This window comes from Pelophylax lessonae (assembly GCF_965119305.1).
Source record: "Pelophylax lessonae genome assembly, chromosome: 4".
NCBI classification, from domain to species: Eukaryota; Metazoa; Chordata; class Amphibia; order Anura; family Ranidae; genus Pelophylax; species Pelophylax lessonae.
The window spans coordinates 347,839,414-347,852,928 of NC_138771.1; the positions used below are offsets into that span (position 1 = coordinate 347,839,414).

The following is a 13,515-nucleotide window of genomic DNA, read 5'->3' on the forward strand; positions in this document are numbered from 1 at the left end:
TTTTATTGCACAAAGCTTAAAGCGGAGTTCCAGCCTATTTTGCAACTTTAGTGATTCCTGGAGTGCTCGCTATGCTGATCAACAATTGGGCATTTTCAATTTTTTTCTGAGGTCCCTTACCTTATTTTCAGGGCATTTTTGATTGTACTTCCTCCTTCTCCCCCCTCTGTGGCCCCGGCCACCGACATCACTTCCGCCTTTGCATTGCATCCTGGGAGCTGTTTGTCATCACTCCCAGGAGGCTGGAATCAGGAAGAACTCCCAGAACACTCCCTGGAATCAGGAAGAAGGACACAGCAGATTACACTGCAGCTTCAGATGCCCACGTCTAAGATGGCCACTCCCAGACAGCATTTTTAATGGTCTTTCACCCTATGAGATACTGTTTGGCACAGCCCCTAGACTAGGGTGTTACTTTCCACAACAGTTACAACTTCAATTTGATGTATTGATTGATTATGTAACTGCCTTATCTTGTGAATTAACCCGTATCCATGCAAAAATGTTTTCTTCCGTTCCAGATTCTTAACTAGATACAGGAACACACAAGCTGGTTCCCGATGACTGGGTGTTGATAAAGAGATTCGTACGAAAACCCCCCCTTGAACCCAGATATGATGGTCCCTTCCAAGTTCTCCTAATAACTGCCACATCAGTGAAAGTGGCTGGGAAGAACACCTGGATACACGCCTCCCACTGTAAGAAAGTCCCTGTACCTGAGGAAGTGAACAAGGACAGATCATGATCTTATATATCCTCTTACTGTTGGGTACAACAAGAGCACAACATGCAGCCATTACTGAGAAAAATGGAGAGGTCACTTTCTGGTATAACTCCTCTGATACCCATGTAGCCACATTTGACTTCCATGCGTGTAAGGTACTCCCATGTCCCGAACGTAGTAGCAGATGAGAATGGCATGAGATATGACATGGGGAAGGGTATATCTGTGTCACCAAGGGTTCATGGGGAAAGAATTGTGACTATTGGGGAGCAGCAGCTTGGAACACAGGGACACCCTGGGGATATCAACCCCAACGCCTATGATAGTAAGGATAGCCTAGGAGAGTCCTTGTTGACCCGTCTCACCCTCCATAAGCCAGGGCCCAGTATGACACTTATTCTAAACATACGGAATCCGAGTCCCTCTGATCGGGGTAAGTATGTGCTGGGATGGTGGTTTGGAGGAGGTTACAAGGGTCATAGAGGGTCTTTCCGATTAGAAGATATGTATGACAACAATGATTGGCAGCCAGTCAAAAGACGGCTCCCATCGAATCCTTTAAAACCTCATGTACAGACTTTGGGAGACATGATTGCAATAGCAGATCCTAGCTTTGAAGATACAATGGCAGCAGAGACAGGTTTTTCGGAGATCAACTTCTGGTTAGAGTAGATGAGATATAGTGCTAATAAGCACAATAGTACCAACTGTTATGTCTGTGGCAGTGCCAGACCGCATTTACGTACAGTCCCGCTGAACATACCTGAAAAAGCAGAAGAGTGTTTCCAAAGCCTCTTCACCAACACGTCCACTAATTACTCAGCTTGTGAGAAATGGAAGGTGGGATATCCTATCAATACCAGGGTCCCAAGATCTAAAGAAACTATTACAATATACCTTGGAAATTACACCTGTCATGCCAATTATGCAGGGAAAGGTAGGAACTTATGTAATTTTCCAAAAGGTTACTGTGCCTCTTACAGTTGCATTTCGGCTAATAAGGTACAAAACTAAAGCCAATCCCTAGGAGATGTGTACCGGGTGTGTGGAGACATGCACGTAAGAACCAGGTTAGAGGGGGAATGGAGAGGAGAGCGTGCCCTTGCGAAGGCCATCATGCCTTTGCACATTCTGACAGAAAGTATTCATGGCACACACACCAACCCGACTCCGGGTAAGAGGATGAAACGGGACGTTCTCCCTGGAAGCTTTGATCCTCATGTGTACATAGATACTATTGGAGTCCCAAGGGGGGTCCCCAATGAATATAAGGCCCGAGACCAGGTCAAGGCCAGTTCTGAATCTCTAATCCCCATAATAACTGTTAATTAGAATGTGTACTGGATAAACTATATATATTATACCCAACAAAGGTTTGTTAACTACACCAAAGATGCATTCCAAGGGATAGCTGAACAATTAGAAGCCACTTTCCAAATGACCTTCCAGAACCGGATGACTCTGGATATGATGTTAGCAGTGAAAGGGGGACCTGTTGTAGCTATGTCCCAGACAACACCGATCCAAATGGTAAGGTCACATTAGCGCTTAAGAAATTAGAGAACCTATCATTTGAACTAAAGAAAAATTCAAGGGTCACAGATCCATGGGATCAATACTTTAACTGGATGAGTGGGTGGCAGAAAGTCCTGGCACAGATAGGAGTGACTGTGTTGATCATCCTAATACTCCTTGCTTTAGTGGTCTGTTGTGTACTCCCTTGTTTGAGGAAGTTTATGGAAAAGGCAATAGACCAAACCACCCCCACATTCTTGAATCAGGATATGGGATGTGATGAAGACGATGTACCCCATTGCAGACACGATGTACCCCATTGCAGACACTTGCCACCCCACACTATGACCCATAGGGCCATAGGGAGAGCATCTGACTTCCCATGTGCAAAGACCCTGGCAATGGGAGTGATTAATTAGTAATCACCCGTCTAAAGTGCGGCATCAAAAGAGTTCCGAGGCACATGAGGACAGATGAGCCAGGATCAATAGGGACAAACTCAAATGGACATTTCAAGGGGGGAATCTGTAATGGATGTAATCAACGGTTAATAATGGTTATAGTGAAATGCCTATCTCAGTTTATGATGCATACTTTATGTGTATATATATGTTACCGCTGCATTTCCTTACTTACTCAAAAATGACTGCAAGATCACCCCTCCCTTCGTGGAAGCAAGATGGTGCCTCCAGAGAGAGATTCCACTCAAAATAGAAGGCTGTCATATCCTGGAAGAAAATCCAAGACACATAGATACACAGATACTCCAATCGCTAGCTTATACGTATTATGTATGAATATTTCCTGGAATGGATTTCTTGATGCTTTATAATGCTTAAAAAGAGGAACAATTAAAACAGAAATGAACTACTCTGACAAATGTGTCGGCTATGATTCCTGTGTGTGCACACGCTATTCTGAAATTAGGCAAGGGGCAGATATAATCTCGGACTCTTTTGGTCCCAATCTAAAACATTCCTAAGTTATATTATCCAATAACGGTTTTATGGAGATATTTTAGAGACTGGTGAGTAGAGATATAACCAGTTTTCAATTCTATATTTTAAATGAGGCATTGCGAAACATTCAATAGCCCAAATCACATTGTAACCCTTTTAGTCGATTATATACTATATGTTTTCAGTTCGGTATGTGGATCAGATCTGGGAAGAACCGATCTAAGTGGGGGCTATGAGAAATGGTGATATGTTGTGTTGGCCTAGTAAACATTTTAGAGACCTTAAATGCTATTAGTATCAGTAATTACAAGTAGGGTCTTTTCATGTTAAGATCAAAAGTGTTTGGTCAACCAATCAGGAACCCCTCCAGTTTCAGACACTAGTATTTTAGGTGAAGTTTTAGCTGTTAAAAACGCATTAATTCTTCATCAAGATGAAAGTACATGTCTAGATTATAACACACATTATTGCATGCATGGAAGCTACCTAGGTGCATATTATAGATAATGCTGGATTGTAGTATCTTTATGCTTTGACATGAATGACAAATGGGACTCATTGTATTATTTGCAAATACTCTACTGGATTTTTTCATCTGTTCAAAGTATCTTGTGGACTTTGTTCTAGGCTGGGACTCAATAAATGCATCTCTCTGGATGAACCGAGTTTCTGCAGGAATAATTAACTTTTTGGATAGAGGAGTTACTCTTGCCTCAACAACAATAATTATAATAAGAATTATCACTCATCCTCATCCCTTACTTAATGACAACATTCATTCATCATCCTTTTTCTATACGACAACACTCATTCCCCAACAACGTGAAGAGCATTAATATGATTAAATGGGAAAAAGATCTATCTCAAATCTTTTCTTGGGACACCTGGCGAAAAGCCATTATGATCAATAGCTCTGCAACCTCTTGTATTAAACACTGGGAAAACTCTAAGAAACTAAACTATCAAAAATATTCCCATCCTCATCTTCACTTTCTGGAGATGTAATAATGAAATCGGTACACTATACCATACACTTTGGAGCTGTAAAGCTTTTTACAGCTTTTGGAATTCGATATCTGCCTTTATTTCGTCCCTCACGGGAACCTAATATCTCTTACCCCAGCGTTTGCAGTATTAGGAATTAATTTAAACTCATATCCTCTAAACTACAGAATTATAGTAGCCAATATTTTAATAGCAGTAAGACTTACCATAACTAAGCTGTGGAAATCTGCTACAACATCTTCCAGAGAGAGGGATGCTTGGAGATCAAAGGTGTTGACCAGTATGGAGTTCTTATCAAGTTTGATATGACTCTTTATGATATATGGAATTGTGTTCAAGTACAGCGCCACATTATTAAAAAACCCTAAATTATTAACCACTTGCCGACTGCCTAACGCCGATCTACGTCGGCAGTCAGCCCCTCACAGGCAAAGTGACGTAGGGCTACGTCACTAGCTTGTGAGGGTCTAGGGAGCGAGCGCGCGCCCCCGGAGGCGCGCTCCCGCTCCCGCGTGGTCACGGACCCCCCCGCGCGTGTGACCAGCGGACCCGATGTCCGCCGGTCACTCGGCGATCGGCGGGGGAGAGGGAGAATGTCAGGCAGCTTGTGTAAACAAGCTGCCTGTCATTCTCCTCGCTGTAAAGACACTGATAAAACGGATCTAGTATGTAGATCCGTTGATCAGTGTCCTTACAGCTCAACCCACAGCCAATCACAGTAGAAAGCACGCCCCTAGGGACACACACAGCCCCTCCCTTCCAAATAAAGTTAACCCCTTCACAACCAGTGTATTTTTACAGTAACAGTGCATATGTATAGCACTGATTACTGTAGAAATGTCACTGGTAACCCCAAAAGTGTCACAAATGTCAGTCAAGGGTCCGATCTGTCCGCCCCAATGTCGCAGTACCGCAAAAAAAATCGCAGATCGCCGCCATTACGCGTTAAAAAAAAAACAACAAAAATGACAAAAATCTTTCCCTTTGTTAGTAAACGCGATAACTTTTGCGCAAACCAATCAAAATACACTTTTTGCGATTTTTTTTACCAAACATATGTAGCATAAAACAAATTGGCCGAAAATTTTAAAAAATTTTGATTTTTACTTTTTTTTTTGGGGGAATTTCATATAAAAAAATGTGAAAAATATTGTTATTTTTGCAAAATTGACGCTCTTTTTTTGTTTATAGCGCGTGATCAAAAAATCGCACAGGTGATCAAATACCACCAAAAGAAAGCTCTGTTTGTGGGAAAAAAAGGACGTCAAATTCGTTTAGGTACAGCGTCGCACGACCGCGCAATTGTCCGTTAAAGTCACGCAGTGCCGAATCGCAAAATACCCCCTGGTCAGGAAGGGGGTAAAATCTTCCGGGGCTTAAGTGGTTAAATGAACAAAGTCCATGAAGTCCGTCTGAAAATGGTGCTGAGGTGCATAAATAAATGCAGATACATTCCAACACCGTTAGTGCAGACACAATCCTGACGATCACCACGTGCATAAAATAAGGTAATCTCCTTACCAGAATTTTAGACCCCCTGTTAAGGTAGGTCCACCAAGCATGAGGTATAGAAACGGTCACCAGTGAAGGGTCCACTCCAAATCAGCATCCAATCCACCACGGAATATTCATACAGGACAGTAAAACTTTGTAAACTTCATAAACCCAAATGCTGGACATTGATGTTCCTCCAAAAAAACAAGTGGGGCTCACATGGTGAAGTACATACAATTTATTGAATAAAACAAAGGTAAAACACTCACATGTGAGCTGCGTGATACAGGCATGTAATAAAAGTTTGCCGCGGCTACAAGCATATCTGCATGGGGGCTGGTGTTGACTGACGCGTTTCGTCCTTCCATCAGACTTTGTTAAAGGCAAAGCCCCCATGTGCAGCACGCTCTTTTATATGTCCCCCTAATGGAAGATGCACTTCCGCCTCCGGTGCGCGATGTCGCACTTCCGCTTCCAGTGCGCGATGACGCACTTCCGGTTGCGGCGTGGGCGATGGCGAACTTCCGGTTTCTTGCAGACAGCGCGATGAAGCACTTCTGCCCTCTCTGGAGGCCGACTGGAATGCCTGGGATGAGCATCGCATCGGGCACATCATTACCACAAGGGGCAAACTGAAAATAACGCACCTGATGCATACTACATCATGACCAGAAAGAAATATCGGCCAAGCATGCCACCTCTCACTCCACATTGAATTATTACATTCTCGTGCAAATTTCCTTAGATGATTAATAAAACATTAAAAACATTATTATACTTCTTATAATGCATATTGAGGCACAAAAAGCATATATAAAATTATGTAAAAAACCCCCAATGTTACATGAGAGTTACAAATAAATACACAACTCAAATTACATGTTGCACTATATTAGAAATCCCGAAAAAATGGCATAATTTTTCACAATCCACAACATATAGAACGTAAATGGTCATCTGAAACACACCACTCCGGAAAAATAAATTGATTAAAATAAACTCTTCTAGATGGATAAATATTCAGAATGTCCAAGATGATAAAGGACATTGAAGGAGGATCCTAGACCTAAACTCATCTCAGCCACTATGGAATGAAGTAAATTGCAAGTGGAGTGGGACGTCAACATAACCCTCAGCTGTTGTTTATGAAACAGTTGACGTCCCAGTCCACGTTGAGACCATGAGGGGTATAGCACTTGAGGTCAAATATCCATCTGGTCTCCAGGCGCGAAATCTCTCTTCTCACATTACTACCCCTCCAGTGAGCAGTAAACCTATCAATGGTGATTATTTTGGTGCCAACTGATTTTTTATGATGGCATTCTAAATAATGACGCTGTGTTTTGGGAAACCATGGTGAATGTTGCCCAAATGCTCGTTCACCCTAACCCGCATAGCTCTGGTGGTCCTGCCCACATATTGATACCCACACGGGCATTCCAACATGTAAACCACATTTTCTGTGCAGCATGTAATAAATTTGTCTATGGGGTAACTCTTTTGTGTAGTCCTAGAGCAAAAGGAGGTGACCTTCCTGTCTTTAATGGCATTTGCCCTACAGACAGCGCATCTCCTACAAGGGAAGAAACCCTTTATCTCTGGAAAAAGATGAGTGGTTCTCAGAGGTTTATCCACAATATTGGGCGCTACCCTGAGCCTCAGGAGAGGAGCCCCTCTGTAGACCACAGTAGGATGCTCCCCAATAGCCGGGGCCAGAACCCTATCGTTTCTCAACACTTTCCAGTGTCGAGAAAATTTTTTTTTATATCCTGGAACTGTTGAGTGTACGAGGTCACAAAAGAAGTTGCTAATCCAGCATTAATTTCTTTCTCCCTCATGGATTCCTGCAACATACTAGCTCTATCAATACTTCCTGAATCACCCGGTCCAATTCAGAGTCGGAATATCCTTTATCCAGGAACTTGTTCTTCAAAATTTGTGACTGTTGTAAATAGTCATCCAGAAGAGTACAGTTCCTTCGAACTCTGATGAACTGGCTTTTTGGCACCGATTTAAGCCACGAGGGGTGGTGAAAATTATCAGTGCTGATGAAACCATTGCGATCAGTGGCCTTAAAGTATGTAGTGGTTACTAATGTATTGTTCCTAACAGAGATATTGAGATCAAGAAAGTGAATATTGGAATCGCTTGCTTCATGCTGCAGTCGAATCCCAAAAATATTATCATTCAGTTCCTCAAAAAAACGGGATAAAGACTCAACGGTGCCATTCCAAATTAAAATGACATCATCGATGTTTCTTTTCCACAACACTAACTCATCCCTCTGTTCTTTCAAAACAAAGTCCTCCACTTTGCCATGAACAAGTTCGTCATGCTGGGTGCGAACTTGGCGCCCATTGCGACGCCCTTGGTTTGGAGGTAATAAGAACCTCCAAACCAGAAATAGTTATGCGTCATGGCAAAGGAGAGGAGTTCAAGGATCCAATCCCTCTGCACCGGGATGAGTAGTGGATCTCTCTGCAGGAAGATACCGCTCTATATCCATGGTCGTGAGAGATGATGGTGTAGAGGGAGGTAACATCTGCAGTGGCCAACAGATAACCATCCCTCCACACCACATCATCCAAAAGTCTCAGAACCTGGGTTGAGTCTCTCAAGAAGGTAGGAGTGGACACCACCAATGACTGTAGGTAGCCGTCAATGTACTTACCTACCCTTGAGGTTACTGAGTCTATCCCACTAATAATGGGACGACCAGGGGGGCTTTGCCTTTGACAAAGTCTGACGGAAGGACGAAACGCGTCAGTCAACACCAGCCCCCATGCAGATACGCTTGTAGCCGCGGCAAACTTTTATTACATGCCTGTATCACGCAGCTGACATGTGAGTGTTTTACCTTTGTTTTATTCAATAAATTGTATGTACTTCACCATGTGAGCCCCACTTGTTTTTTGGGAGGAACATCAATGTCCAGCATTTGGGGTTTATGAAGTTTACAAAGTTTTTCTGTCCTGTATGAATATTCCGTGGTGGATTGGATGCTGATTTGGAGTGGACCCTTCACTGGTGACCGTTTCTATACCTCATGCTTGGTGGACCTACCTTAACAGGGGGTCTAAAATTCTGGTAAGGAGATAACCTTATTTTATGCACGTGGTGATCGTCAGGATTGTGTCTGCACTAACGGTGTTGGAATTTATCTGCATTTATTTATGCACCTCAGCACCATTTTCAGACGGACTTCATGGACTGTGTTCATTTAATAATTTAGGGTTTTTTAATAATGTGGCGCTGTACTTGAACACAATTTGCTTTATGGTCTGATAACACTTTTGTACTGGCAGCCTTACTCTTGTTAGTGTATTGAGCACAGCTTTCTTTCTTCTTTGTTTGCTTACATGATATATGGAATGCCTGCCGTGGTTTTTACACTATGGCACTAAGCACTTTCTCCACCTCCCTTTCCCCACTTTTTTGTGTTGTGTGTTCACGTTTTGTTTATAATTGTGTGGTAGTACACGTTTTTCACGGCACGATTAGTAGGGCATAGGTCCTTGGACCTGCCCTGAAAGTCTTGGGAGGGGGTGGATATGGCCTTCTGGCTTAGTTCGCCCTCTCTCATGGGGCCTCCCTTCGGGGGAGCCCCACGTAGTACTTGGGGTGGGCTGTTTCGGCAGTCTTCCCAGAGAACGGGGGTCAGCCTGGTTTCGGCTGGGCGGGACCAAGTGAGTACCTCAGTCCCTGTCAGGAGCCTTGCGCCCCGGGGGATCAGGGTTAGGGTCCTTTCTCTTTGTTTCTGTTTACAAAGTGGATTAGCTCTGTTTAGATGTAAGTGCAACTTATTTTTTAATAAAAGTGGAAGTTTTGAAGTACTGTTTTGAAGGTCAGGCACTGATGGTGGATGAGAAGGCCTGGCGCGCAGTCTCCGCACTAATTCATCCCAAAGGTGTTCGATCAGGTTGAGGTCAGGACTCTGTGCAGGCCAGTCTAGTCCCTCTACCCCAAACTCACTCATCCATATGTTTATGGACCTTGCATTATAAACTGGTCCAAATCATTTGGGGAAGGGGGGATTATGGTGTGGGTTTTTTTTTTTTTTTTTAGGGGTTCAGCTTGGCCCCTTTGTTTCAGTAAAGGGAATTCTTAAGGCGTCAGCATACCAAGACATTTTGTACAATTTCATGCTCTCAACTTTGTGGGAGGGCCTCTTCCTGTTCCAACATGATTTTCACCAATGCACAAAGCAAGGTCCATAAAGACATGGATGAGCAAGTTTGGGGTGGAGGAACTTGACAGGCCTTCACAGAGTCCTGACCTCAACCCAACAGAACACCTTTGGGATAAATTAAAGCAGAGATTGCCAGCCAGGGCATTCCCATAGACACACTCCTAAACTTTGTGGACAGCCTTCCCAGAAGAGTTTAAGTGGTTATAGCTGCAAAGGGTTGGCCAACTCAATATTGAACCCTACGGACTAAGACTGGGATGCCATTAAGTCATGTGCGAGTATAGGCAGGTGTCCCAATACTTTTGACAAGATAAGGTATATAAATACAAGGACAGCAGACAGTCCTGCTATGTGTCATTCGATATATTCACCACATCAGACAATAGTCCATTTTTCATAATGCTAGCTTTTGAAGCAGAGTTTATTGCCATTATTTTTTAAATAAAATACAATTATATAGTTACACTATTTTATTTTGTTTATTATTGGAATCTATTCTGTTGCTGATGCGTTGTTTTCCATGAGTTGATCTGATAGATAATAATATAGAAAGAACAAACTAACCTAGCCAATATAATAATCCCAACAAACATTTGTATGTGAGAATGTATTTTAACAAATGGTCTCTTCGCAGCCTAATTAATAAAAATTCATTATTTTAATAATTTCAGGTGAACACTGGAAAATAGTTTTAGAAACAAATTAAAAATGAAGACAATACATTCATGTGAATAATAATACATATTCAGTAAGTATGGAAGCTAACACTTTTTCTCCACCCTTTGAAAGATAACTTTAATAGCAAATTGAAATAATAATAGAAACTCTTACATTTAAATTAATTTCCCTTATCATAGGCAGACAACCATTTTCAAATTTAGCAACAGGAATAAAAATATATAATTTTAAAGCTGAACTCCAGTCATGCACATTTGTACAGGCTCCTCTTCTGTACTGAAATAGCTTACTATGATTTTACTGCACACTGTGAGGTTCTGACTAGAGTTGAGCGGACACCTGGATGTCCGTGTTCGGCGGGTTTGGCCGAACTTGAAAAAAAAGTCCGGGTCCGTGACCTGGACTTTTTCTGAACTTTACTCGGACACCGAACCCCATTGAAGTCAATGGGGACCCGAACTTTCAGGCACTAAAATGGCTCTAAAAAACCAATGGAAGGGTTAGAGTGCTGCAAATTGCAGCAAAATGTAGTTAAGAGCATGGCAAGTGCTCTTAAAAAAATTCCCCTTTAACTTTGTAATTTTTAAATAGCAGATTAGAACAGCAATCTGTAGTAAAATATAGCTGAACGCTGCACACAACAGACTGATAAAAATATATTTTTTTCTCCCTCCTCCTCAGTGGGCTCAAGTGAGGGCAAAAAGATTGTTCACTGCACCACCCCCCACACAGCAAAATCGATGTAGATCGCTAATGGACGATTGTTCTGCCCTGTGTCTCCTAATCTCTCCCTGCCTACTCTCTCCAGCCTGTCCCTAAAATGCTCTTCTATCTTTCCCTGCCTACACTCCGACCTGTCCCTGCATTCTTTTTGGGCACAATGTTTTTTTTTCCCTGTCTGTCCCCAATCAGCAGCAGCCAGCACCGTTGTGTGTGCTCTCTCCCTACACTAGAGCAGACTGACGCACAGTGCGCTGTGTCTCTAGCTTATAAAGACCTGGGTCACATGCTTCAGCTGGCCAATCACAGCCATGCCACTAGTAGGCATGGCTGTGATAGCTTCTATGGCACACCAGTTAAACGCTTGTTGATTGGCTGTTGAAAGCCCGCCATTAAAACCGCGCCATTACATACAGGAAATAAAATTACCGAACACTGATTTTAAACCCGAACATACAGTAAAGTTTTCGGGTCCGTGTCCGGGGAACAAAAATCCAATTATCCGGTACGGACCCGAATAATACAGTCCGTGTTCGCACAACACTAGTTCTGACAGTATGCAAAACCCTTTGAGACCTTTTAGGTACTCATTTTTTTTCAACATTAACCACTTAAGGACTGCCCGCCGCAGTTATATGTTGGTCGCGCGCCTGCAGCAAGTGGGGACTCTGATGCACGGGGCAGGCGGCTTCGATTGCCGCCTGCCACCTGCGATCATTCCCCGCTGAGAGAGAAGAAAGGTCAGCTGTCCGTTCTTCTCTCTGGAATGATCACAGAGCTCCTGTGGTCCTGCTATATAGGATCACATGTCTCTATGGTCATTCCATAAGCCCCCCCCCATACAGTTAGAATCACTCCCCTAGGCTCACATTTAACCCATTGATCACCCACAATGTTAACCCCTTCCCTGCCAGTGTCATTATTACAGTAACAGCGCATATTTTTAGCACTGATTACTGTAGTAATGTCACTAGTCCCCTCAAAAGTGTCAAAAATGTCAGTTAGGGGTCCGATCTGTCCGCCGCAATGTCGCAGTCCCGCTAAAAATCGCAGATCGCCGCCATTACTAGTAAAAAAAAAACAATAAAAATAACATAAATCTTTCCTGTAGTTTGTAGACACGATAACTTTTTCGCAAACCAATCAAAATACGCTTATTGCGATTTTTTTTAACCAAAAATATGTAGCAGAAAACAAATTGGCCTAAAATGTTAAAACATTTAGATTTTTCCATTTTTTTTTTTTTTGTTTGGGGGAATGTTATATAGCAGAATGTGAGAAATATATATATATTTTTTTCAGAATTGTCGCTATTTTTTGTTTATAGTGCAAAAAATAAAAATCGCAGAAGTGATCAAATACCTCCAAATGAAAGCTCTATTTGTGAGAAAAAAAGGACATCAATTTTATTTAGATACAGTGTTGCACGACCGTGCATTTGTTCGTTAAAATAATGCAGTGCCGAATCACAAAAAATGGCCTGGTCCTTAATTTTAGTTTAGTGTTAGTACAGTGTGTGAGACTAGTGTGTCGGTGCAGTGTGTTAGTATAGTGCAGTGTATCACAAGGCAAGAGGGATTCCCCCAGGGTTTTTTTTTAGCAGTGATGTAATACATCCCACTAGTATTGATAAAAAAATTATATTTTATTAACATTTCATAATTCATAAAAGGCTTGATGCCACATAAAATTGAGTTCTGGTTACAGAAATAAAGAATCATCCAACAGTTAGGAACATAAATACATGGTAGTTGCAATGGAGCTACCAAACAATGAAATACCCTGACGAGTTTCAACCTATTACAGTCATGGTCTTCTTCAGGGGTTTTTGCTACAAAATGTATACATGTAATTAGTAATATAATCCACTCTATTATAGTTTATCCATATGAAAACAGAATGAGTGTAAATGTATATAATTACCACTCAGAGATTTTGTAGCTCCATTGCAGCTACCATGTATTTATGTTTGTAACTGTTGGATGATTCTTTATTTCTGTAACCAGAACTCAATTTTATGTGGCATTAAGCCTTTTATGAATTATGAATTGTTAATAAAATATATATTTTTTATCAATACTAGTGTGATTTAATACACCGTTGCTAAAAACCCCTGTTAGAATCCCACTTGTCTTGTTATATACAGTGCAGTGCAGTGCGGGGTGTGCAGCATCATAAGCTCCTCGTGGTGCAAACCCCTTTTTAGTATAGTACAGTGTTTACACTCAGTC

At 42.0% G+C, this 13,515-nt stretch overlaps 1 pseudogene across 1 annotated transcript; it reads left to right on the forward strand.

Annotated features, from left to right (window-relative positions):
- Nucleotides 1-741: 741 nt before the first annotated feature.
- On the forward strand, nucleotides 742-1,787 carry LOC309552651 (annotated as a pseudogene). Its single transcript has one exon. The product of its transcript is annotated as an uncharacterized misc_RNA (transcript).
- The last annotated feature ends 11,728 nt before the right edge of the window (nucleotides 1,788-13,515 follow it).